Genomic DNA, 27,356 nt, shown 5'->3' with positions numbered 1-27,356 from the left:
CAGCTGATGTAAAGCAAGACGGCTCTTGCATTGGGTGTGTTAACCCCGCCAGTACCTACCCGGCATGAGCAACCCCCGGTGCTGCCCCAGGGCTGGTACATTTAATTAATCTTTGTCTCCTGCGCCAAACTAAAGAGCCAGCTGCTGCCCTGAAGCGATGGAAAGTGGGGTCTAAGTGGGAAAGTGGGATCTCCATGCTCCAGGTTACAGATCCAGTTTTACTCCCGATAAAGCGTTGAAAGAGGCAAATCCCTTGTATATAAAATAACAATAATTATTAGTAGTAATTTATCATTAATTATTAATAATTATTAACCATGCAAGTGCTGAAATACTAAGACAGATAAATATACTTTGGAAACAAAAGGCCGAGCTATAAGGCTAGGTGGGATTGTTCTTATCTCCTGGAATGAGGTACCTTTTATACAGGCTAAGAAAGTTTTGCAAAAAACGCTAAACAAATTCAAAAGTGACTGAACTTATATGACTTCAGTCTCTGAGATGATCCTCTCTGTCCCCAAATGGAGGGGAGATGCTGCCCGTACCTACAATGGTTGTAGCACCCACATACGTACAAAGGTCGTAGCAGCCACATCCAGCCCTGCCTGCAAGGGAGCGCAGCAGGAGCCGCACTTTGCCCCTTGAGCGGGACCCAGAGGCCCAAGAACCGACACCGGGAAAGTTGGAAGTTGAGTCAGAAGACAAAGATGACAAGTTGTGCTTCCCCCTGTCTCCAGGAAGACCTTCAGCTACTTTGGGAATGACCACACCACACGGACAGCCCTTGCCCCACGACCTCTCTGCAGATCCGAGCGCTCGCCCAGCCATAGGCTTGCCGGAGCCAGCTGCGGTGAGGCCGGACGTGCTGGTCGCAGGGCGAACTGCGGGTGGCTTGGTCGGCAACTTGAGACATCCCAGCATCCCTTCCCGCTCGCTCCTTTTCTCTGATTAATTGCATTTTCTGTCCCTTTGTGGCACGGGTGCGCGCCGGCTGCGGAGGGGCGAGCAGGGAGCGTGCAGCTGTGGGCTCGGCAGCGGAGCAGCCATCTGCAGCGCCCGCCCCAGGGAAAAAAGCCTCGCAGCTGCGTGCGCCTGGTACCGGCGGTACCCGGACGAGGTCATTCATCACCAGGAGCCCGGGCAAGGAAGCTTGGCAGGGAAAAGGAGGATGGCAACCACAGGAGGCAAATCTTAAAAATACTCTGCGACAGCAGGTATTGTATTCGCAGCCTTGGAGCTTGTTTCCTTTTGCTGTTATAGAAGGGCATGATGCCTCCGTTGTGTCCCATGTGGGATGGAGCAGCCCCAATGTGCCTCCATCGAGCTCCTGCCCATCAGCAGGAAGGATGAGCCATGCCCCAGGTCCAGCTCTGCCCTGAGAGGTAGGAGCGGGAGGCAGAAAGGGCATCCCTTCCCAAGAAGCGTGTCAAGGGGGGTGTGAGGGTTCAAATCATCAAAGCAACACGTTGGGTTATGTTGGGTGGTGATGAAGGGTGCCTTTCTTGGTGCCTTCACAGACACCCTTCCTTACCATCTTTCCCTGGTCTGTAGACCCATCTATGCTCACGGCAACTGACAGGAGAGAGCAAAATGTGTGAGTTGAGCCCTACAGACACTTATGGGCATCCAACTCCACTGGCTCTGGTTATGTGAAATGCTGCTGAAGGCTCTGACCCACTTTCCCAGCTGTCTCTCCTGCAGCAGCTGAAGTTCCCCACCGTGGGCACCACAGCAGCATGGATGTCCTCGGAGCAAGGACATGGTGACGGGATGGGGTCCCCAGGCAGGGGAGCTCATGTTTGCCACCCTCGACCTGGTCCACCTGCCCAGTCTTCGCTCGGTCTAGCAGAGGGAGCCAGCAGACACCCATCGGTGATGTCCACGGCAGGCTCTGACGTTGCCTCTGGTCTCTCTTCTTGGCCTCCAGTTCACTGAAGAGGAGACTGGGTATCAGGAACTGCATGAGGAGCAGGGAGCGACCCCAAAACCCCACCTGCAGGTCCCTGGACACAGGTGACACCACCAGACCCATCGGTGGAGATGGCTTCGCTCAAGTAACACAGGATGCGGTCACCTTCCCGGCAGAAAGAGGTGAGAGCCGGGGAGCACGGCCGCTCGGCACAGCCCCACAGGGGACCGGGGGCAGGGGTGGCCACACGGAGCAACGCGACTCGGTCCAACGACGCGTATCCAGACTGGTTTTCTCTCTGTGGGATGCCCCGTCTTTCCTGTTTACTTGTTATTCTGGAAATAGAACAATAAATAATTTATCGCCGATCGGTTGGCGCGCATCCGACCTGTCAGTTAAGTTGATTTTAACTGGCCAAGTGTCAGGGCAAAAGGCCAGGAACGTTGTGCTAGGGAACAGTCAACACCACAATTATAAGATTAACACCTTGTTTAGTGGTCAGATACTGTCAAGTGGTAAAAGATTGCTCCGGTTCGTCTCTATAGAGCATCGTTCACAAATTACCTTATTAAGCAGGATCTTGCTCGCGGTCGGCTCCCTGCACCTGTGTCCTCAGATATTTCCATTCATGGTGGAGAGGAGGCCAACACTCGGCCGGGGCTGCGCAGCTGCAGGAGCATTATTCCCTCTTACCATATTTGCATATCAATGAGCCCCTGATTAATATTTAAAGAGCCAGCTGTCCAAGCCACCTATGAAAGAAAAAAAGCTCTGTGAGGTTTTTATTTTGTTTTTATTTTTTTTTAGGGATAACACTCACTGCCCTTTATCAAGTATGCTTCATTTTTACCCCCTATTCTTTTATTTAAAAAAAAAAAAAAATGCCAGGGAAAAAATATGAAACGCCATTAGCGAGTTATCAGTGAATGAGTTGTGCTGCTCTCAATGCTTCTCAGTCCTTTTGTGCCATAGTTGCAGCTGCATCGAGCAGGTTTTTAGGGGCAGGATCCCAGCGCCGACGGGCGCCCATGGGAACAGCTCAACACGAACATGAGGCCTGGGAAACGGGCAGCATCCCCGCGGGCGGGCAGGGCAGGGGCTGCCTCTCCTTTACGGGATGTATTTCCATGCCTCTGGCTTCCCCGGGCTCCCGTTGCGGAGCCATGGCTGGTGCCGATGTCCCTGCGGTCCCCGGAGAGGGGAACGAATGCAGCAGCGTTGCGCTCGGCGAGGGATGCTGATGGTGATCCATCAGGTAACGAGAAGCAAGACATGAAGTAATGGAGCGGGCTAATCAATTGAAATGCCATCAAAAAACTAAGAATTGGCATTTTCTGTGCCTCCCCAGCACTATTAATTGCCAGGCGGTTTTGTTTCCAGGCTTAAAAAGCTGTCATTTTAATAGACTATTCTTTTTTTTCCTTGAGCATTTGTCAATAATCCTCCAACAGCGGCAGCTTTGTTATCCCAACTAATTGGAGTCAAGTAGGGCTGCGAGAAAAGATCGTTCATGACTGAGCCCTGGGAAAAATGCAAAAGGATTTTAATTTTCAATAAAATATGCAGATAAGTAGAAATTAACAGTGGGGAATAGGATCTGGAGGCTGCACGAATAATGGTGCTGCTCAGACGATGGTGGCTCGAGTGGCTTAATGAGGACCCCGAGCGGGTCGTTGGTGATGCCGGTGACTCTGCGGGGCCGGGAGGGTGCATGGACCTTCCCCCCACCACCTGCATTAGCCACCCACGGGAAATTGATGGCTCGGGGTACTTTGTAGTATTTTAATCGATATTTCTTGGGTGTGGGAGGTGAGCAAGCCATTTATCTGACCGGTCATGCCTAGCTGCAGCTGGTGGGGAAATATTTCAGGTCACGCTTTGTTATATTCATATACAAATGAGGGAAATTTGGGCATCCCTTCACAGTGGGGATGGGATCACCGCGGGATGCTGCAGTTCTCGTGAAGCCAAGTACGGACACGGCCCCTCTCTGCCTGCGCCACTGTCCCAGCCCGAGCCCACCGGCTGCCACAGACGCAGATTTTGGCCAGGATGCCCCGGGCGGACACAAGTGTTTCTGCCACGCTCCCCTGCCCATCGCTGCGTTTTGATGCAGCTGGTGGCAGATGGTCTGTTCTGCTGGTGCAGCCTCCAGAGAGGAACCAGACAGTTGGGAGCAGAAATAAAAATCCCTCCAGCGCTACTGCACGCAGAGGGGCTCAGCTGGATTTGTCCAAGAGGCCTCTCCTGGTCCTGTTCCTGGCTGCACTGGGATCGGGGCAGTTCCACTGCAGGATACTGTTTGCAAATGCATTTTCAAAAGTGATGGGATAAAATATTTCCTAGCAAGGGGCCGTTCAGCTGCATCAGCAGAGGACCAGGCGCTGGAGGGGGACCACGCGCTGGCAGGGCACCGGGTGCTGGCACAGGGCAAACAACCCACGTGCTGCTTGCAGGGTCTCAGTGCCGGCTCCACGCCACCAGCACCATGCAGAACAGGTCGGTCCCGCATTTCCCAGCAAGTCAGAGCACTTTTTAGGAGGATTTTGCACAACTGATGCCTCCTAGCAGCCGTGGCCCATCCCACTGCGATGTGCTGTCCCGCGGGGCACAGAGGGGAGGCAGCCATACGAAGCTGCACACAGCCGCCGAGGAGGTGTGGGCAGTTTTCCGAGGGCAGGATGGAGCCGGCTGAAGCGTTGGGGACCCGCTGGCCCCCACGCCAGCCCCCCTCCAGAGTGAACAGCCCCTTGGGGAGGGGGACAGCTGAGCCGTCACCTGTTGGGGCTCAGACGCTGCAGCTGCGCCCGGCACCACCCGGCTGCTTTGAACCCACCGGATTAGGCAGAGGAGAGTGCCACGCACGCACTTGTGCTCCGCATGCCAATGCCTTCCTCCTCCTCCTCCTCCTCCCAACGCTCTGCCGGCCACACGGCCACAACCTCCCTGACCCGACGTCTCATCCGTTTCGCATTTTCCGCACCAGCTCCTTGCTCCTCACTGCTGGTTTGGGGACAGCCCCGGGGCAGGCGGGTGGCAGTGACCCTTCGGACCCTGGGGGTTGGAGCCCCCGAGCCGGCGGCTGCAGGGCCCTGGGTGGGAGCAGCAGGGATCTGCTCTGGGCTGGACTGGGCACAGCAGTGATGGAGGTGGGAGGACCTCTGGGTGAGGGTCAAAGCACCTTCAGCATCTGGGACACTAGGTTCAGATCTGCTGAGCTTTAGACTTCTTATCCCAGACAGATAAAAATCATAGGAAATCCCATGGGAAAACCAGCATTTTTTAACTTTGGGAGAGCCAGATGCTGCCGCTGCATCTCCAGTTGGGGTGTGTTGGGTCCCAGTTTGGGGACGCACTGCTCTGTGCTGCTCTCCCTTTCGTGGTGACACTGGAGCGTGGCTTGTGGTGGGTGGCTGTGACACGTGTGCATGGCTCCGTCTGCCATCACGGCACGTCTTGCAGTGATGTCCCCAGCCTGGCAGAGGATAGATGGGGACATCGGGTGGCCGGATTCTCCATTCAACCCAAGTACCACCCCCATCCCTTTCCGTCCCTCCCTTACACACGTGCGTGACACCTCTCTCCTCACACCTCTATTTTCTCTTCTTTTCCTCAATCTGAAATTCAAACCCACGGAGACAGACGGTCCGGTCTGTGGTTTGCCAGTGGCAGCCAAGCTGTCCCTGTGCCCTTGCCGAGCTCAATGCTGCAGCAGGACCAGGACCAAGGCTTGGCCTCAGTCCCTGGGGGTGCGTTTCTTAGAGAGCAGGATTTGCCCTCTGCTATTAAAAGCAGAGAGAGATTGGTTTGCGTCTGTTGGGTTTGTTCTTTTTTTTTTAAATAAGCGTTCTTCCCAGTACTGTACTTTTTAAATCACCCAGTTTCACTGTCTGTTCCCCACGCTTATGCTTTTGGTCTATTTAAGAGCAAGAGTGTAACATTAAGGTGATTTATAGCAATCTCTGGCGTGGAAGGGCAGAGACTTGGGTATTTGTTTCCTTTTTGCTCAGGTGAAAGAAAACCTCAAATGTTAACTCACGAGACATTACAACGACTGCTCCGTCAATCCTTGATTTACGAGCTCAAATTTATGAGTTAAAAATTATTATTCCACTCGCATATATTTTTTCCCCTGGCCGTTTTTAGTGCTTGTGAAAGGTGAGGGGTTTGACAGCTCCTGGAAACAAAAGCCTTTAATATCTCCCTGAGCGAGGCTCTCCCAGGCAAGAAAAGAGATGCCAGGAGGGCTTTTCCTCCCTGCCGCAGATATTAGTCACTCCAGGCTGGTCCTAACCAAACATAGCAGAAAGTTTGCTTGAGATAAGCCAGGACTAATTAGCAAAGTCCGTTCTTGGTGCCCTGGGATTATCCTCGGCAGCCAGATCAGCACTGGGCTGGAGGGTGAGGCTGGGTGTGGAGGGTGCCCATCGCCCCCCCCCCCCCCGCCCCTCCCTGGCATTTTCGGTCCCCTCCCAAAATTTTTGCACACTTCCAGACTTGTTGGCGGGGCACACGAGGGGCCTCAGGCTGGCAGGTCGCCTTCCTCTGAGGTTGCTCTGGGATTATTTTTAATCACTTTGGTGAAGTATCCCCACCGCACACACCCCCCGCTCCCATCCCCCGAGTGACACCACCATTTTGGTCCTAAACTAAACTGGCAGCAGTCTTTAAAATATAACACGCGTGAAATACCAGGGAGCAAAAAAATATCCTCTTTAAAGCATATGTCGCACAGTGGCTTAGAGAGCCGGGGGATTAAAACCTTGGTGGAGCTTGGGAAATAATGCCAGAGCCCCTGCTGCACTTCATTAAAGTACATTTTTGACGCAGCTTGCCTTATTCAATAGCAATTTAGTTGACCAAAAACTGAATCGAAAGGGACAGGCAACTGTGTAGCATTTTGTTGCATTTTCATTTTCAGCATTTTTTCATGTCAATTTGCCATCTGCTGCCCCAGCGGCTGGAAGGCGGCTGCACTCTGCCAGGGGCAAGGCTGAGCCCATCTCAAAGCGGTGGAGGGTTTGTGTGTGTGTGCATGTGGCCCCAAAAAATTAGATGGAGTTGGGGTCAGGCTGATGCTCCCACGGGGTCAGCCAGGCTGGATGCTGAGGCTCACCACCATGCCCACCTCCCCATCAGCTTCTCTGCTCAACCCGCAGCCATAAACCCCACTCGTGAGTCCTAAAATCTTGCTCTGGCCACGCTTGGACGGGGCCAGCGTCTTGGGTTTTCCCTTGTCCCCATCTGTAGGGACTTAACCTTGATGCCTGCGGTCATGACAAAGCCCAAACGGCTTCAAAGCCATCGGGACGGCTCTGCGGCAGGCGCCGGAGTCCGGGGGGTGGATGAGGCTTTGCCACCGTGGCCAATGTTGGCTTCTGGTTTTACTGGCCAGGAAAATGAAATGTGCGGGTTTAGGTGGCTTGAACGGCAAAGCAGAAAGGAAGAGTTTCGCTGGCCTTGGCTGCTTCCTGGGGAAATTCCCATTTTGAGGAAAGAGATGTTTTTCTATTGGAAAACATGCTTGGAAGGAGAAGGAGCAAGGATGCCTTGGTCTGTGCCATACCCCCAGGAGGGCCTGCAGATGGTCCTGGCGTAAATCTGTCACTAAGGACATTTCGTGGTGCAGGGGGCAGGAATCCCACAGCCCGGGGACGGTGTTCCTGACACGGGGAACTCCAGCAGCTCTGAATATATTTGTGTTTGGTATTTCCAAAACCCTTGAAGGCAGTACTCCACATTATGGAAGGTTCATCGGGAGAGAGCAACCAATTTCAGCCTGGAAGGGCATGAAATGGCTGCTCAGATGGTATCTAATTGTTTTCATCTCCTTTCCTCCATCCGTTCCTAAAGTCAGGCAGATTTTTCTTCCCTCAAATTGGCTCAAAAAGAAAAAAAATTGATCCCAGGTTGAGATTTTTGTATTTCAAGTATTTGGGGCGTGTTTCTCTTTAGCGCAGAGGGAACGTCGCAGCCAGGCAGCCGAGGGCCTGGCTCCATTTATTTAATATTCCCCATTTATTTAATATTCAAGTGGCTTAAAGAGGGGCAGGGAGGCAGGAGGCACCGTGTGGTGGGAGGATGGGGTATGGGGGGAGACTCCTGGCATTTCTCCTTTGCCTGAGTCCGTATGGGGCTAACCTGCCTTAGGGTGCATGGTTTTGGGTGCAGAGCCCCTTCTGTGCCCCCAGTCCACCTGCCCATGGGTAGACCAGGTGGCCCACTCTGTGCCACCCACCTCCTTCAAGATGGGCACAAAGAGTTCAAGGGAGAGCAAGCACCAAGGGCTGTTAAATACAGAGGTGTTCTCGACTTTCAGGCATCTCTGACCGTGTCTGTTCCCTCCTGGTGCTCCAGTGATATCCGTCCATCAAAGACCAGACACTGGGCTAGAGGGATGCTTGGGATCCAGCCAAGTCCTTACATTCTCCTCCATCTACACACCCCATGCATGACATAGACCTCTCTTGACCATGGCCCTCCTTGTGCCAGGTAAGCTGGGGAGCAGGACAGAGTTATGGGTCACACAAAGACGTGAGTGATGTTCCTGAGGTCAAGCGAGAGCAGGAGGGGTCCCAGGGGAACCAAGCAGTCAGGTCCAAATATGGATCCACCATGTGCATCTTCTCCAGGAGCAGCCAGCCAGTGTTCCCACAGCATGTGTCACGGTTCCCTGAATAACCAAGGCGTTCATACAAACAAAACAAAGAAACCCTCCGTCTCTCCGGAGACAAGTCACAAACAGAGAGCCAGGCCAGACCCATTGATGGAGCTGGATGCAGTGAATCACTCGACCAGCTGTAGTTTAAGCAATTTGGGTCAAATATGCACCCTGGCGTCACGCCACCAACTTATCTTGCGTTTCACTTGTTGTACCTCAGCTCAGGGTTTGCCTTGCAGTTGCTTTTAATTAACGGTAAAGTCTTCAGGGTTGAAGGGGGGTACCTGCTTATGCAGAGCTACCTTAAGGAATCTGCTCTGTTGGTTTTGTTCCTGTTGTTATTATGTCGGTTTTATTCTTGGCTAATTTTTACTGCAGCTGAACACAAAGGATGGCAAGAATAGTATTAGCAAAGAGCTTTACTGAACTATTAATGTTCCCCGTGGGTGCAGAGTGAACTTAGACACTCAACAAGTGTATAAACGGGTCCATAAAACATGCCCGGGGTATCCCAGCAGTGCAGCACCGAGGGGCTGCGGGGAAACTGGCCCACGCCGTGCGCAGGCGAGGGCCTGAAGCCGAGGGCTCGGTGCAGCTTCGGCTTAGCGAGGCTGAGCCCAGGGGACCTTCCTCCAGGATTACATCAGTAGCATGAGGATGCTGAGTGTACTGTCTGGGAATCTAGAAGATGAGGGGTTTTTTTTCTTCAAGATTATGTATATGATAAAATATGTTCTTCTGACTCTCAGGCCGCCTGCAAAAAGGGATGTGCTACAAAAGCGACGTCACCTGATTTTTCCAGTACCTGGGATGGCAGCTCTGGGTGCCGAGGCACCGTGGGGCTGGGCTGGGGCTCGCTCCCCTTCTCCACGTCCCTGCCCGGTTTGGTACCTGGCGTTGCTGTAGGCAGAGACCGCGTGGGTGCTCTGGCCTGGGCAGGGAGGTGTGTGCAGCGCTGTCTTCTGCTAAATGAGGTCAATCCCCCTGCTCCAGGGATATGCCGGGGATCCCGCGCCCTCTGGGACCATCCCACGGCTACGGCAGGGGTTGGGGTGCGATGGGGATGCTTGGCCAGCTCCACATGGCGCGGGTACCACTGTGAGGATGCTCTGAACAGTACGAAGCTTGGCCAAGGTGGCTTCTTCCATGTCGCCTGTATCTCCTTAGCGCTGCTTGTGCTGTTTGGGAGATGCTTTAAGCAGCTGTGGGAGGCAGCTTTGCATGGCAATAAAACCTGGTGTTTCCAAGCATTCCTGACAGGGGATTTCACCCCAAAAGAGAGAACAAGGTGGAAGAAGCAGCAGATGGGCGGCAGCTGGGAGTGCCCCCAAGACTGTGGGGGCTGATGGAACTCAGCCCCCCACCTGCTGAGGACTGGGGGAGTGAGCAGGAGCCCCATGGGGATGGACAAGCACTGGGAGGGGGAAGGCAGAGCAGGACTTTGCTGATCAGCTACACTGGCTCCGGTGCGCAAGGCAAGAGCAAAAATGGGGGGAAGAGAGCATCCAGGCGCTTTCCCTTCGGGGACAAGCTGCTTTGCACAAGTGTTTGCTAGCGGGTTGGGGGGAGGCAAAAAGGATCCAGTTCCTAAATTGGAGGCTAGCTGGAAAATGGAGGTCTGCGCCCAGGCAGCTGGGGATTAGCCGTGGGGATCTGTGGAAGGAGGTAAAACGTCGGGCTTCCTTCGGTCAAGATCACAGGGACATAGTTGAGCGCTGGCCAATGCATCTCGCAGGCCAGCGCTCCGCAGACAGACTCCACCTCCCAAAACAACCTCATTGCATCGGGCTTGGCAGCGCTGCTCCATCTGGCAGCCCCCTCCTGCACAGGCTCAAAACTGAGCTCATACGGAGCCAGAATAACCTCTCATCCCAGGAGGGGACAAGAGGAAGGGAGCAGCACCCACATCATTTTTGGTGTCAGCATTGGGTCTGTCCCGCAGGTGCAACACCCCGGGAGCACCCAAATGGGTTGGAGAAGGGGGACTGAGCTGAGCATCACCCTCACCTTTGGGTGCAGAGTTTGAGGAGACCCTGGTCATGACCCTTAATCTCTTTCACAAGCCCTTCTGGATGGAGGAGGGAAATCAGGACAACCCCTTGCCCCCGTTCCTGACCCAGCCTTGGCGCCCGCCGAGCCTGCCCAGGGCTTTTGGCTGGTGGGGAGGGATGCTCGGAGAGACTGGTTTTTCCAACCAAATTTGCTGGCCAGCTGAGCCTGGGGTGTGCTGAGGAGTGAAGCTTCTTTAAAAGCACCCAAAATTTGCTCCAATTCAACGTTTCAGTAAGAAACTGAAATTTTAGTATGGGGGAAAAAATGAATTAAAATGTCACCGGGGATCTTTAGTAAATCATTCAGATCCTTCATTCTGCCCAAGTACAGAGGAGGCTGGAGTTGCTCCAAAACTGGAGTTTTAACCAAAAGAAGCTAAAACAAACAAACAAAAAAACACTTGGCCATGTTTTTCGTCGTCCCCTTCCCCCTCCTTTTTGATCGTCTCTGTCTTGTACAACCCTGGTATAGGCAAATAACTGAGGATTTCACCCATCTTTTCAAAGTGGCGTAGAGGAAGAAAGCAGCCTTTGTAAAGGGGTTTCTGAAGTTCTCTGTTCTGGGAAGGTTGGAAATAGCACAAAAACATCCTTTCTCACTATATTGTGTCGCTTCCAGCTCTAAGCTCCACCACGACCCAGATGTTTAGATGCTGATGCTGAAAAAGAAAAGAAGAGCCATGGCAAGAAAGCCAAGAGAGGGGGGATGCTGTGTGAAATTTGCTTCCAGAAACCTGCACTGCTTTGGGTAGGGTGTTGTTCTCTTCTAAGCAGGGAAAAGAATTAGTGAAGGAGATTCAGATACTGTGAATTAAGATATTAATTCAGTAGGTATAGTGATGACTATTATTCCAACTGTATGTCTCCTTATGTGCAGCCATATAGTTTTGCTTTAAGACAATATGCATGTTCAGCCTGAAATGTATTCAGGGTTTGTTATGATCAAGCATTTTTTCTGCCTTTTGATCTGATTCTCCCTTTTTCACCTCATTGCTCCCAAGTTTTCCCGACCTTGGGACAATTCTTGGTGTGAGTTCATCAGTCTGCTTTTAAAATTATCTTTACTCAAAAGGAGGAGGGACTTCCTTAGGCGGATGTATGGAATAACTCTGTTATTACCTAATTGATTGGACAAGGAAAGTTAAGTGTGAAACTCCTCTTTATTGTCCGTATCCTCTCTCTAATTATCCCGTCTCAGCAAGGACATCTCCGAATGTCTGGTCCATAGTTCCTCTCTAATTGTTCTGCCTTAGCAAGAACGTCCAAGCCGTTAATCCGTCCCTTCCAGAGGGATCTCGGCGTGGGGTTTCGCAGTCAGCTTGAGCTGAGCAAAGTCCATGCTGATGTGGGAAGGGGGTGACCCCCACCTCTCCTGGGCCACGCGTCCCCGCTGTGCCAGCATCCGTGTCCATCCAGCTGCCTGGACGTGTGTCCAGCTGGATTTTGTGCTGCAGAGAGGGGCTGGGACCAGACTGAGTGCACCCAGATGGTGGTGGCAGGGGGGAGGCTGCAGCACCGCTGTCCCCTGCCCTGCCAGCTGTCCTGGGCACAGGGATGTTGGGGGGGGGGGGGTGTCAAGGCACCGTCTCCCACTGTCCTAAGCCTGCTGCTACTACAGCACAGGTTGTGCTGGCCAAATCCTGGAGCAGGAGGTGGGAGCTGAACTCGTCTCTGCTCTGGCAAGCAGAGGAGCGAGACAGACTGCTCCAGTGCTGACTTTTCAGAGCCTGAGCCCTGGCTCTCGCCGCACGCCTGGCTACGGGCTCGTCCTGGCGGCGGGGCCTCATGGCCGCCACTGCAGAGTGGAGAGGGGACAGTTCCGTCCTGCACCCTCCTGCCTTCTCCAAGGGGTGAGGGCCGAGACCGGGATGCTTTAAAAACAAAGCCTCGAGCCTGCAAAGGTTGTGCTGCTGGAGCGACAAAGCTGATTCACCGTCTGCGGTGGCAGGCGGCCACAGAACAGCAAACCATATGGTGGGGCTGGGTGGGAGGAGGAGCTGGGCTCCGTGCTCGCCCGCAGATCCCGGGAATGTCATGTGAGGGTCCCCGGGCATCCTGTGTGGGATGACCTGCCTGCGGAGCCTGCACGTCCCTGCCCTATGGTCAGCTTTTGGCTTGGAGCCTGCCTCCGGAGCATGAGTGGTGGTTATTGCTTTGGAGGGTGGGCCGTGGGTCAGTGGTTGCAGGGAAAATCCCGCTGCCCGGCTCCTCCACATGCCGCTCGCGGGCGGGTGGCTGGGTGCAGTGTCGGAGGCTCAGCTGTCCCGGAGAGAACGCCCTCACCACCACCCCGGGCTTGCGTGGGGTTGCGCTTGTGTTGGTGTTTGCTGCAGGTCCCCCGCCATCACGCTGTTCCCAAGCACCCTCCTCGCCGCCCCCACCTCGGCACTTTGCCGGACTGGAGGGTGGTCAGAGACCCGCGTGGTTTCTCCCCATCCCCACTCCCCCCCTCCCTTTCCCCGCTCGTGCCTAATTCAATTTGCTTCTCCCAAAACAGCTCCCCATAGCTTGACCATTAACAAATGGACTTGGCCGGAGGCCTCGGCGACCATTTGCATGCTAAACCTGCTGCCGCCGCTGCCTGCCAGCCGGGCCCCGGGCACCCGCGAGCCACACCGGCGCTGCCAGCATCCCGCTTTCGGCGCGCCGCGGAGAGCTGCCAAATCGCAGCGGCACTGGTGCCAATTCAGAGAGAAAGGATCGAGGGAGCCGCACACAAAGAGCGGTTTATAGCCCGGCCGGGCACCTGACACGGGGAGGAGGGAGGGCTGAGACGTGCTTAGCCCTGATAATCCCCAGTTTGAGTTTAATATATTATTATTTTTTTTTAATCAAAAGCACAGCAACAGCTGGGGCTGAGGCTTTCCAGGAGATGAACTCATGAACAACTGTTCAAAATAACTTTATTCGTGCTGCTATTAGATCAGTCCACTGGGGAGCAACCAATTATTTTTGATTACTCGAGGCAGATAAGGCTGGGGTAGAGCTGAAAACCATGCGCCGCAAGGGATCGAGGGCACCTCGTGGCTTGGGCGCGTCGGCCACGCTGCCCTCTGGCAGGGCACGGGCCCCCAGCACCCATGGGAGCCCCCTCCCTGGTGCCAAGGGGTCATGCTGGGAGAAGCATGGTGGGTTGGGTTGTTTTGCACAGGGTTTTGCAGGTGTGCACCATGCGGGCACGCAGGAGGCGGCACACACACGTGTGCCACAGGCAGGCTGGTGTGAACATTTGCGGGCAGATGTGTGCCGTCGCAGCCTAAAAACCAATTAACAGTGATGCTGTGAAGGTAATTACCCTGCCCGAGGCTGGTCTGTCCATCTTGTTCATAAGCCCCAGAGCCAGCACGGCATCAGCACAGGGAAACACGAGGGGTTCGGAGCAGGACAGGTCCCTTCCCAGCGGCCGAGACGAGCAATGCCTGGACTCGTGGTGCAGCAGTGCCTGCGGCAGCATCGCGGGCAGCGCGGGTCCCGTGTGCCCCTGCGCGGGGGAGCATCGCAGGGGTCCGAGCTGGGCGGTGCTTGGTCACTCACCCTGTTCCCATCCCGCAGACCAGACTTAAAGTGCTTTCAGTCAGCTGAGGCCAGTGCTGGACATTTTTGCTTTCCAGCATGACATCAAGCAAACCTGAGTGTGAGATCTGTTAGCCAGCAGGATAATGTCTTGAGGGAAGGAAAGGTGGAAGCTAAAACACTAAAAACTGTGCTGCAGGGAACAGCCTGCACTGGCCAGGAGACAGACTGCATGATCTAATAGGTCTTTTCCATTTCTCGCTCCTGTGATTCAAGAAGTCTTGTCACTAGGGATTTTTTAAAAATAGACTGGATGAAACAGAAGACGGTGGATATAGGGATCAGTCCTGCCTTGGCTGGGAGGCAGGTTGGTCTAACAGGACTTTTCCATCGTGCTGTTCCATGATTAATCGAGACAAGAAAAGAAAAAGGAAACTGATAAACACAATAGTAATTCCATCCAGGGTTTGCCTTAGTCAGGTTATTATAATCCTGACATCATGTCTTGAAAAGACGACTGGAAATAAATCTCTAGTAGATAGTATCTGCTCGGTGGGGATGGAGAGGTGCACCAGGCTGCCAGGGGAACGAGGAGTTAACACCTTTGGTGGTCCCCTCCCCAAAAAACTATTTCTCCCAATTTCGCTGGGTCTCAGATCAGCAACAGGAGCACGTGGCTTCCAGGGGAGACCTCGCACCTTCTTCTGCCTGTGCTCCTCAGCCCTTCCTGCTAAAGTCACCACTCCCTTGAAAAAAAAACATTTTCTGAAGGTGATTTAAGGTGGTTGGGAAGTTCATTTCCTGCCAGGTCATTTAATCAGGACAAAGGTGGGGAAGTTTGGGTTTGGCTTCAGCTGTGGAGGTGAGCAGTCTCCGGACAGCCGTGGTCTCCTAATGGATGCTCCACCACTGGGTCCACGTGGGAACAGGTCCTCACCTGCACTGCGCCCTCTCCTGAGAGACCTTGAATTCGGACCAGCCTGAGCTATGGCTATTCCCGATGGCCCCACGCTCTGGAGGTGCAGCTCAGGTGAGACAGGATGTCTGTGGGATGCACAGAAGGGTTTTTTTCTGTCCCTTTGGCCTTTGTGGCCACTACTGTGGATAAGTGTGAAAGACGTGAGCGAGATCGCTCAGAAATGTGTCTGAGCCCGCAGAGCACTCCCCAGCCCTCACCGATGGCACTGGGAATTTGGAAATCACCATTTCAGGGAGGCAAATGAAACATTCTCCCTTTTTTTCCCCCTAAATAGTCTCCACTAATGGAAGGTCTCAGTCTGGAATTGATTTGACTCCAGTCACCAGAGCTGCTGCTACCGGGGATTTCGTAAGAGTCTGCAAGGCCTTTAATCTTTTCCTCTACAAATAGGTATGATGTAAAACCCAAATCCTGACCACCTCGTGGTTAGGAGTCTTGTGGCACTTGCAGCCGGAGCCGGGAGCGCGAGCCCTGGGGTCCTGGCCAAACTCCAGCTGGGGAATTTGTGTTCTGTCTCTGCATCCCCCACAGCTTCATCCGTGGAAATCGGAGCTGCTCCCGTCGGTCCTGCCGCGCCACGGCGCTCGCTGAAACAGCCTCTGTGCTCTGCCCCGGGGAAGGATGCATTGCAGGGGCAGGGCTTGCTTTTTTGCTCATTTAGTTTGTTTAGCGAGCAATTTTTTTACCTGTGAGCACATGCTCTACTGCTGTCCTGCAAGCAGCCCCTGTGCTGCCTTCCTCCGCTCTCAGGCAAAATCCCAAACAAAATCCAACCTCTAAAGGAGAAATCCAGTGGAAGGCACACAGCTTTGCTGCACTCTCCAAAGGTCTGACCATTTCCAGCCCAGGAAATTCCCAGGCTCCATTTGGACCAGGCACAAGGCTGAGTGTCTGGGTTGAAACATGTAAAAAGAAGTATTGCAATATTCAGAGAGCAAAGGTTTGAATATTGCACCCAGCAGCTCTCACACAGCACCTCTCTGCAGCCTTCCCAGGTGGAATATATATTAATGTTTTTTAAAACAGTTGCTCACTCCAGCAAAGGTCGCGATGCAGAGGTGGGCTATCACGGAATCTTTAAAAATCCTCTGCATCCCCCCTATCGCGATCTGCAGGCGACAGTGCCCTCTAGCGCGGCCCGACACCCCCCCGCCCCGGTCCCCTTTAGCACCGTGAAATGGGCAGTGTAAGGGGCAGGGCCGTGTGCCTGGCAGACCCCTGCCCACACACCCCGGCTGGCAGCATCCTCGCCTGCTGTCGAGGGTTTTGTTTTGTTTTTTTTAAATAAGGATCATCAGCATCACAATTTTTTTATCCTGACCCCGCTGCAGCCGGCACCCGTGTTTCTGCCCAGCTAAAGGCACCCGCTGGGGACCCCCAGCCCTGGTGACGGGCTCTCACGTTTTGGGGCTGCTCTGGGTGCTCAGGGCTGTGTCTTGCTCAGGAACGCTTTTGCGTGGGGCTGCCCTGGGGTGCAGGCACGGCGTTGCAGAGCAGCCTGGCACTGCGGGCAAGCCTGGCACCGTGGGCATTCCTGCCCACCCACGCAGTTGCTTCTGACACTTTGGTGTCAAATTTTTTAGGCTTATGGTTGGACTTGATGATCTTAACCCATCGTTCTGGGTGATGCCTGGAGATGTCGGGGACTGTCAGTCTCGGGTGTTATCCCTGCTGGCTACCCCTGCAGGGAATTTCCATCTTCTCATTGCTGATGGGTTTTTTTTTCCCCACTCTTCTGCTTGCAGCTTCCTCAGAGGACAAGGAGGATGAGGAGGATGAGGTCTGCGGCATACCGGATCCTGCACAGTCATGGAGCAAATCATGACCCCCCTTCTTTGCGCTCAGGTACTACAAGGGTACCCCATTACCTGCCCTCCCCCTCAGTCTCTCCAAACGCACAGCCCGGTGAACTGGGAGCATCCCTGGGTGCTGCTGCACCTTTACGAGCATTTAATTAACGACACCTCCCACTAGCACTACCTGCCTTGCTTCATTCTCTAGCTCAAAATCTTGCCTGGGGATAAGAAGGGACGTGGCCGTCTGTCCAGGACCGCCAGGCACCCACGGCCACCCCAGTCTGCGCCATCCTGCTCACCGCGGGGCTTTCACAATAACCTCAGCCAAACAACATTATATTCCGCTGAGGGAAAGTCTGCGTTTTCTGCTTAGCTCTTTATTACAACAGTCTGGAAGTGGGGACTGAATGCTCCCGGCATGGCACGAGCATGATGCAAAAACTCCCTTTGCCAGAGCATCCCTCTGCTCTCCTACCTGAGGATGACGGAGGCAGGGAGGTCTCCAGCAGAGATGTAGATGTAGATTTTTAACAACACTGGGACACGGGAAGGGTCGTTAGCGTTCATGGCTATCGGCGCTGTTTAACCATGCACACATTTATTTTCCTTGGCTCTGACAGAGAAATGCGCTCCTCGAGGACTTTTCATTAAGCAAAAAATTTATGAGAGGATGAAAATTGTGTTTTACTGTCTGAGGTCTCGGTCAGTGCTGTTTCTTCAGACGTTTTAGTAATTCATCTTGGCAAGGACTGAGACAATTTCTCCAGTAAAACAAAAAATTTGACTTCCACATTTGAGTCGGTTGCATCGGCTGGTTCCATCCCCGGCATGGACCGATGCCCGGAGCAAGGACCTGATCCCCTGGGGATTTAAAACAAAAGTGAAACACCTTACAATTTATGTCCAGTGAAAAATAAAGTGTACATGATGTAAAGTGTTATTGAGATTTGATGCTAATTTTAGTGGTCACCTTGGCTGCGTTTGAGGAAGTTGCCGGTGCTGCCAAGAGCAAATCTACCTGATGATGAATGAGGAATCAGAACATAAAATAAATAAATATCAGCAACACCTTTTTTTCCCTTCTTTTTTGGCAGATCGGTGTCATCCAAGGTCACACATTTGTGCAGTAGGAGAACTACTGCCAGAGCTTAGCGCTTTAAAATCATGTTTAAGTAAAGAACAGCACCTTTAAGTGCTGGATTTAAAAAGAAAGACTAGGGTCTCTCAAAAATTCTTGCCCATTGGTTACATTTTCATGTCAGCGTTGATCTTGTTCCCTCCCTATGCTCAGACTTGGAAGAAGCTCACCATGAACTTCTGCAAAAATTCCTTGTTTTCCTCCTTGAAAAAAGGCCTCAGAACTCCCGTGCCGGGTACCGACTGCTCTGTATTAGAACTTCTTCTCTTGTTCATGGAAAAACTTTTGAAAAGTTGTGCTCCGAGATGGAGAAACAGAGGATTTTTTTGACAAAACTCAACAAATCTCAACAAGCAGGAAAATCTTTTGTTTCCATCAGCAGTTTTCGGAGAGCGGGAACGGTTCCTAGCCAACTCTCGGCATAAACTCCAGCCAGGCTCTGCTCGAAGGGAGGCAGAAGCTCCCGTGGAGAAGCTCATCCCAGAACGGCCCCAGGCAGGGGGTCGTCTCCGCTTCCCTCTGAAGCGTGCTGGCCACCGTCAGAGGACGGATACCGGATCGCAAGCCTGGGGGAAATACAGCCATTCCCACATTTTTTATGATTTCTTTTAATTACTCCAGGCGGGAGTTTAGCAGGAATAAGTGTTCTCAGGCTCATGGCACTGCAGCGATGGGAAGCAGAGCATCAGACGCTCGTTTCTCCGTGTGCTTCCCAAAATCTGGCGCAAACCCTTTGCAAGTGAAATCTGCAAAGTGGCTCGGGAGCAAATGGGCAGGAGCCCTCCTGAAGTGACCCCTGGTCCCGCGGGCTCGGAGGGCAGCAAGTGTCAATGCCTGCCTGTCCAAGCTGTTGTTAATTACTGAAAGCATTTTATTAAAAAAAAAAAAAAAGGCAAAAAAAAAAAAAACAGGAAGTTTCCCTGTTAAAAACCACAAGTTTTATTTGTATGTAATACCAGCCATTCTGCGGTTTTGGAGATGGCCTTTAAAGATTTGGGGGTTATTTTATTTTTTACTTTTTCCCCCACCAAAAGAGGATGCGGAAAGGAGATGTGTAAGGTTACAGAAATAACACAACCTACAAAGGGAGGCGGACAGAAAGTTTGCGTTATGTTAAGCAGGAGAGACGGAGCACAGCTGAATTTATAGCAACTCTCAGAAAAAAAAATGATAAATGGAAGCTGTAATTTTTATTGGGGAGGGGGAGCAGATCATGGGTGAGGGAACAACATAATAAAAAAAGCATAAATTAGAAACGTGGCTTGACGGTTGGGAGTAGAAAGCGTTTGGCTCATATATAATGCGAGTTTCTTCTGGAACATGATCCAGGGCAGTGCATGGAAATTACCTGCAAAAAGATTTTCTATTAAGTCATGTTAGGGTGAACTTTCTGTGTCACGGCTCTGTGAACCGATGCCCCGAGAGGGGAGGCTGCGCTTTGCTTCCCACCGCTCCCGAACCCGTCCTGCAGCACCCGCCCCGCTCGGCTGTCCTGTGCTGAGCTGCTCCGGGTTAACCTGTCCGGATATTTAATACGTACAGGATGAAATTCGTCATGCAGGGCCAGTGCACAATTTAAGCCCAATACAAGCCCACGGGGACGCTCTGTATTGCTCCTAATGGCTTGAGGAGAAGTTCTGCTGGCTGTCGGGCAGCTGCCTGTTTGCGCACCCATCCGGCAGCGCTGGGTGCTGGTCCCTGGGATGTGGGGCAATGTGCTGCCCCTCGGGGCCACCAGCTTTTGCCCAGCAAAGGGAGTACCCGTACGGGAGCCTCCGTCCCTGGCAGAGCACGGGAACGTCCGCCCGCGCAGCCGGGAGGAATCCTGGCACTCAGAGGCCGTTTCTTCCCCCCAGCCCCGGGCTGAGGCTGCTCAGCGCGTTGTCCGCAGGAGCTAATGGGACCCTGGCTCGTCCCCGGCGGAGATGCCCCGTGGAGGAGCTGGCGGCTGGTTTCCCGTGGGGTAAGAGCTGCCTTCGCAAGGTGTCAGGCAGCAGGGCTCCTCTGCTTCGACACGGACTTCCTCGTGTGTCTGCCAGCAAAAGCAGTCCCAGGGGAGAGAGAAGTGGTGGGCGAGGGCAAAGATTCTGCCACAGATAAATGTTGGCACTGTGTTTGTAAGCCTCACCCCTCCCCTTCCCCCTCAAAAAAAAGAGAAAGCAGGATGAATCCTAGCCCTAAAAGACTGAGTTTATTATAGGCAGTGCCCAGTCCCCCACCTCTGCCCAGGTGCCGGCGTTTGTGCCCAGCCTGGAGCCCAAGGTCCCAGCCAGGTCCCAGATCTTCGTGGACGTGTCTGCACCACACGCGCCCCCAGAGCCCCTTGGCTGCAACGGCTTGTGCAGAACATCCCTTCGTTCCTTGCTCTGTATTTCAAAAGGATGAGCGTCCCCAGAGGATTTTATGGCTTGCCATATGAACAGAGTGACTCCAGGTCTGCATGAGCAAATAAAAGGAGTGGGAACGAACCGAGCATCTTTCCATGACACATTTCCACCCACCACATGTTTCTCAAAAAGCAGCAGACTCACAGCGCCCCAGACTTTTCCAAGTCTTGTCCTGACAGCCAAGTTTGTCTCTAGACCTGCCTGGTTTCTTTAGGTTTGAGTCCATCTACCAATCCCCTTTTTTGATGCCAGAAATGCCTCCGCAAGCCAAATTTCCCTGGTAATTGTCCTTTGGATTAGTTTGGAAAATTGCATAAGCCCTGGGTTAGAGCTGGCTGCGTCTCTCATCCGAGTGCCTAAGGCTTCATGGGGCAAAGACTAAAGAGCTGCGAAATGCAGAGATATAACAGATGTTGACATGTAGTGAAAATACTAGACGCAGGAGCCTAAGATAATAAATCTGAAAAATTAACACGTAGGAGAACGAAAAAAGGAGCAATATGTTTTGGTAATCATTCTGAACTGCTGAACCCTTCTCCTGCAGTTCAAAAATCTCTGGTATTAAGCAGATGTCATTCAACCAATGATTAACACATTACCGAATTTCTCCAGTCGTTTAATAAAAGTTTTACATAACATGCAGGTAATTGCTTCCAAATGTCAAGGTAACAATGTGGGCTTCTATGGATGGCATTGTTTCCAGCATCAGGTGAAAACCCCTCTTGTTGCCTTGATAGCAGGCGAAGTCCCGCTGCGAAGACCCCGCGCCCAGCCAGCTGCTTTTCCCGTCTCTCCTCTGAACGCCAGAGACAAAGAAACAGGCTGGGAAGAGTCAAAGCCTTCGATCTGGGAATGGTTTCTTCCCTTCAGATGTCTGTATGAGCAGCAAACGGGCCTTGTGCTCCAAAACTGTGGTATGGGTATCTGTCTTTTTTTTGTCTTTTTTTTTTTTTTTAACTTTTCTTGCTAGAAAATCTTGTCACTGCTGAGTGCAAGGAGGTGATGGATAGAACAGGGTGAAAGTTTGGGCAGCAGCGATGGGGTGTTGCTCTTCATAGCAGTCCCTGCCCTGAACCCAGCCCATGCTCAAAATCTGAAATCATCCATCATGAGATCAGGAAAAAAGTGATCCCGAACAGTTTATTTGCTGGGGAACTGTCCTGATGTACAGCTGGGGATACCTGCTGTGCACCCATGCAGGATCTCACTTGTTATTTCGGGGTTGGTGCAGGAGTAAAGTGTGAGAGTGATGGATGCTCAGGGACAGGGGAGCCCGATAGGCTGCAGACTCTGTGCAACTTGGAGAATTGTTGGCTAATGACTTTCAAGGCTGCAGATGAGCTTCCTAAATTATTAGAGCTGGAGAACAGGATACCTTTAAAACAGCCAGTCTGTCGTGAGACATATCCTCTATCTGTCAGAAGCCAGCGTGACTCCGCTGGGGGAATCCGTGACAAAAATCTAGGGAGGGCTGTAAAAAATGCATGTTGATGCGGTCGTTTTGACATGACATTTCTTTTCAGAAAGCCTTAAGTGATTTCTGCTGCCACTGCACTAGCACGTGCCATCTCTGCTCACCAGCACCTCTGCTGTGGCTCTCGCTGCTGCTGAGAAAGCAGGATCATCCCGTGGTCTTGCGAATGGATAGAAGACGTGTCCAAGGTCCAGACACTGTCAGTGCAGTGCTCTGTGGCAGACCACAGACAGCCCAGACCCCCAGGAACATGGACCAGTTACTTCATCTCTGCGTACTCCAGTTCCTCGGCTGCAGAAGAGGGATTATAACAGCGCTGACCCTTCCCAGACACCCGTGAGCCCAGGTCTGTTGATGGTTGAGGATGCACAGGTAGATTTACTGCAGAGTGATCCTTCCATGGTATTAATAGCTGATGCCACAGCCAAGACCCAGGTGGCATGTCAAGACCTTGGGCACATTTTAGGTGCCAGAAGTTAGGTGCCTGGTGCCTTCAGGTGCCTGCAGGACCCCACCTGGCCTCCTGCTGCTCTTCCAGCCAGCTCAGGTGTCCCATAGATCCTGACAGCCCCATGGTTTGCCTTGAGACCCCAGAGCATCTCACACAGCACCAGATACCTCTGTTTAGGGCCCTGAATCCCACCCTTGCTTCCCTGGATGGTGGGTTGCACCTGGTGGTGACCGCTGCCCTTGGGTCTCATTGATGGCCACTTTCATGCCATGGGCTGACGGGGACCACCGTTTGCAGCACCAGCACTAAGGTTGACTGTGTAGGCTTTGCTGTACTTGGCAAGTTTGGGTCTATTCCCAGCACCACTCACGTCAGCTGCTACAGACAGAATGATTTATGGACACATCATTAAAACCATATTTTCAGCCTCAGAGCATGAGGGAACTTGTGGGTGGTACTGTAGGCAATAGGCCCAGGGAGGATGGGGGTGCTCCTCAGACCACCTGGCTCCTCAACAGAGATGAACAGCAACAAGGCTGGGTAACAGGCTGGCCCAAACCACCAGAGAGGAGATGCTGGAGCAAGTCGAGCCTCACTCAGGAGGAACAGATTAGCTAGGAAACATCTCCCACCTCCTCCCGCACTTAACGTCATTCATCAACTGCTTCTGCTCTCCATCACTGTCAGGCACTGAATTTCTGCACATGGACGGGCTGCTCAGAGACAGAGGAGATGGTAATGCGGTCCGGGGCGAGGGAGGCAGATGCAAACGATGGTGAACTGATCCAAACAAGCACTTTCTGCGAGGGCGCAGCATATCAGAATTACTGGCATGTCCAACCTGCTGGTGAGTGACTGGGTGCGCTCAGCATCTGCAGGGCTCTTCTCAGATGAGCTCATCGCAGTTTCCAGGCAAATACGTGGAAAACATTTGCAGGGCACCTGCTCCCCCACCCTCACACCTGGAGACCTTCTGCCTTCGCCTCTTTGAATGATCATCTGCGCTCAACTCATCGCCTCTGGGACCTGGCCCTGTTCCTCCGGACCCGTTCATCACGCCATGCCAGATGGGTCCCTCCTGCCTTTTAAGCAGACGAGAGCACCGTATGATTTCATGGCCGCACCAGCACAATGTGCACCTGCCTGGAAACTGCCCGAGCACCTGCCGGTGCCGGGCGCGCTGGCACACACTGCGTGTGTGGTGAGTGCTGGGGCAAGATCAGAGATGCAAAGGGAAACGTGCTCATGCACAGCCCTGGGATGGCAGTGAGCGAGGTCATGTGGAGGAAGAAAACAGGATGGCAGTAGCATCACTGGATTTCCAAGCCTGGAAATAATTTTGAAAAAAAATTGATTTTTTTTTTAATCTGAACATTTCATCTATTTTATCATGTCCACATCAACTTTTACCATGAGTGAAAACCCAGCTCTGTTTTGTGTTTATTTTGTGGCTTTATGAAGACATAAATCTGTGGATCTTGGTTGCTGCATGTCCTTATGGGACTCCTAGGGATATCAGTGTGCTCCAGTGACAACGGCTATTTGCTCTCCAGCTCTGGTGCTTTACAGCCCACCAGAACAAATCCCACTTGCCTACCCTCCAGTCCAAAGTCCCTGAGTTCAGAGAAGCGAGGACACACCAGATGGTCTGGCATGGCCCAGTGATGGGACCGAGCTGGGGAGAGCGGGGCGAAGGCTGGATAAAGCTCATGGAGATGGCTCACGTCCCACCTTGAACTTGTTGGGCTTTTCTTATTGCTGACATCTGTGGTAGGGCAAGAGGTGTGGGAGCATCTACCTGTCTGTGGGCTGCAGAGTGGAGGTGACCTTTCCACGGGCCAGCGCCAAGCAGCTTGGAGAGAGCACGACTGCGTGACTGCTGAAATGGCCTGGCAGGAGGTCTTTAAATTGCTCGATGTCTCTGTACTGAAAAGCAATACCTGCTGAGATTAAACCGTTTGGCCTCCTTCCCCGTCTCCAAGGCAAACATAGACAGTTCTATTCATACCCACAAGAAATACATATTTCAGCATTTGATTCTTTTTGTGTGTGCTTTGTTTTATCTAGCGCCATGGAGCTTGGATGTCTTTTTCATCTCATATTGTGCTTTGGATGCAGCCTCTTTTATTCAGCCCTCTTGCTGCCTTCATAAAGAATAACAGCGGCAGTTGTTGTTTTTTCCCCTGGAGCATGGGCTGCTGTAAACCAAAGGGAAACTTCTCGCTAAAAGAGAGAGAGGGCAGGCGGGATGCTGCCGTATCCATTTCCACACCAGAGCTGCCGCCCTGCAGGCCATGCAGTTTGGCTTTCTCGAGCCTTCATGGAGAGCAACAAATTGTCCTATAAAAATTCTTTTCTTGAATTTTATTTTTCTAAGGAGACAGGCCCAACTTGTAAACTTGGGATTAAATGTCCTACTTCTTAAATGGACAGCAAAGTCCAAGATAGACGCCGTGGCACTGAAATCTAACAGGGTCTTCAGATTCTCTCTCTCTTCCTCCCTAAATTTGCACCTGAAGCCTCCTTTTCCTGCCTGTGGAAAGCCCATTTTGTGGGCTTTTTTGTGGGCTTAGCTAAGCCCCCATCTCATGCAACCTCTCAGCAACTGTCATAAAGGAGAAAACCTTGCAAGGACATTGCTGCTTATCTTCCAGTTGAGGAGGGACAAGAGCTAGCCCAAGTGCCAGACTTGAAGGATGTCGTCCAGTCTCACCTCCATCTTCCCGTGAAGGTAATTTGGGGTGAAGATGGGAACTGCTGCCTCCAGCCTCTTCCTCTCCACATTCAGCTTGGAAGTCATGCTGTATGTGTACCAAAGAGCCAAAGGTGCCTGACCCCTGTCCCGAGGTATCATCAGTCTTGCTGTCGGTGGCTGTGCTGCTCACATCTGTGCTTTCCCCCTGCTTATGCCATTAGCTCCACGGCATGGCCCAGGAACAAGTGCAGCCGGGGTTTCAGCTCCGCAGGTCACCAGCTGCTGATAAATTGCTTTCCTGGAGATCAATCGCTTCCTGTTTGCCATGTGAAACGCCCGGGCTGCCTGCACGGAATGGCTGTGCCGGACGCTGGGGAGAGGTCCCCATCCGTGGTCATGCTTGAGACACTCTGAATAACAGTAAGAGAATAAGGGCCCCACGTTCAAACCAAGAGAGGGGAAAGGCTGGGGGGGAGGACATGGACCTGGGCACTCCCCTTTTCACTCCTTCTTCCCCTTCCTTCCCTTGCTCTGTGCCTGGAGGTGGACAACATCCAGGGCAATGTGTGTTTGGGGTTGTCTCTAAGATGCAAGAACCTCCCAGAGGTCTGAATTATACAGATCTTCCCATTTTAGTTATTTCTACCCTAATTATAAATAATGTGCTAAGCAGAAATTTCTTCATCCAGAAACCTTTAGGCACTGGTTCCAAATCATCCAGCTTGGATTACATCCCAAACAGAGTGCTACAAATCACACCTATTGTCATGGTGGTTTCCATGTGATGCTGGAAGCAAGAACATCTTGTGACAATATGTTGCCCTTGAACCTTGAGTTGGGAATCACAGATTTTAAGGCATTTGAAATCTGCGTCTGAAATTTGTGCCTCGTGTCACGCTCCGACCTGAGAGAAGGGATGCTTCGAACTGGGGTGGCTGTGTGAGTTAACCAGAGCAGCTCTCCTGGAACCCACGGTGTCTGGGAGGCAGTGCCCAACGATACCCTTCCCAGCTCTACGATCTTCTCCTTCACGCCCAGGTAAATACCAAAACCTCTTATTTTTTCAACAGATCAGCCTCTCTTTGTCTTGGGCTGCGTGTCTGCCCAAAAGCGGGGCCAAGGCTGCTCTGACTCTTGTTTTCCTAGCTGCAAAGGGCCAGCTGAGGGACGGCCGGTACCATCCCTGCTAACAGAAACGCAAATCCCACCCTCCAGCACCCGGGGCGGAGGAGGCAGGATGGGCAGGGTTGGGAACAGCATCTCTTCGGCCACATGCGTCTCTTCAGCTGCGCAGACCACCGAAGACAAATGAACTGGAGGAAGCATTTCCTCTGCCGAAGGCTCACACCCTGGAGGTTTCTGTTCACAGCGTAGGTCAAGAGTTGAAAAATGAAGAAGAAAGGAAAACAGATAGAAAGATCCATCTTCCCTTATAAAATCCCCAAAGCAGGGGGCATTTGGAAGTCATTTTTTACTGAGCTGAGAGCTGTTCCTGGCCCTTTTAGCAGACATTATTTTCTTCTCAAACCTCATAGTTTGGGACATGGGGAAGCATTTTCCCTCCATCCTCGCAGGTGTTGGAAGAGGAGCATTATCCTGGGTGCAAGACACCCGGCACCTTCCTCCGAGGCTGGGGTCCACAGTGATTTGGGCTTCGGGGCAAAATGGAGCCCAATGCATGCTGAAAATTGTTCTGTTCCTCCTCCTAATGTATTTTATATATAAGGGCTGAGATGCAAAAAGAAATGAGTGGCTTGGATTTGCTGGCATTCATGCACAGGTTAAGGGGGACAGCTTTTAAGGGGGAAAACCCATGCAGCAAGAGGAAAGAGAATTTCAGCATGGTTAAAGGAAATCTAAATAAAATTCCTTTCTGGAAGGAATTCAAGAAAATTATTTTCCTTCTGTGTTTCTGTCTCTCTTCTTCTGGCTTATAAAAACACCTTGGCTCGGATATTACATCAACTCTGCCTTTTATTAAAAACCCCTGCTCCAGTTGTGCAGATTTCATGCTGTTACATGAAAGTAAAATTTTATGACCAGAAGCTGAAATTAGGAAGGAAACTTTTTTTGTTGTTGTCGTGGATTGGATTTTGTTGGTAGTCATGAGGGTTTGTTTATTTTTGCTTTTTCTAAAGCGCAGCCAACTTCTCCAGGTCTCAGCACTCTGGGCTTTTTAGGGGATGCTTGTTCCAAACAGGTGCTAACGTGAGGGAAGCTGAGCCCTGGACAGAGCAAGGGGATGGGTGCCGACCTCCCTCCGCTACTGTGGTTGCCTTCAAGTGAGCAAGGTTTTCATGGC

General features: G+C 52.3%; 1 long non-coding RNA gene across 1 annotated transcript; it reads left to right on the top strand.

The window, feature by feature from the left end:
• The first annotated feature begins 508 nt into the window (after window positions 1-508).
• LOC129213522 (uncharacterized) lies at window positions 509-26,950 on the top strand. Its single transcript, XR_008579460.1, has 8 exons — window positions 509-1,214; window positions 1,928-2,091; window positions 16,859-16,958; window positions 21,172-21,348; window positions 21,958-22,254; window positions 23,047-25,474; window positions 25,744-26,092; window positions 26,201-26,950. It is a non-coding gene; the product is annotated as an uncharacterized LOC129213522 (long non-coding RNA).
• Window positions 26,951-27,356: the final 406 nt, after the last annotated feature.

This window comes from Grus americana, chromosome 15, assembly GCF_028858705.1.
Source record: "Grus americana isolate bGruAme1 chromosome 15, bGruAme1.mat, whole genome shotgun sequence".
NCBI classification, from domain to species: domain Eukaryota; kingdom Metazoa; phylum Chordata; class Aves; order Gruiformes; family Gruidae; genus Grus; species Grus americana.
This window is presented reverse-complemented; position numbering and strand designations above follow the sequence as displayed.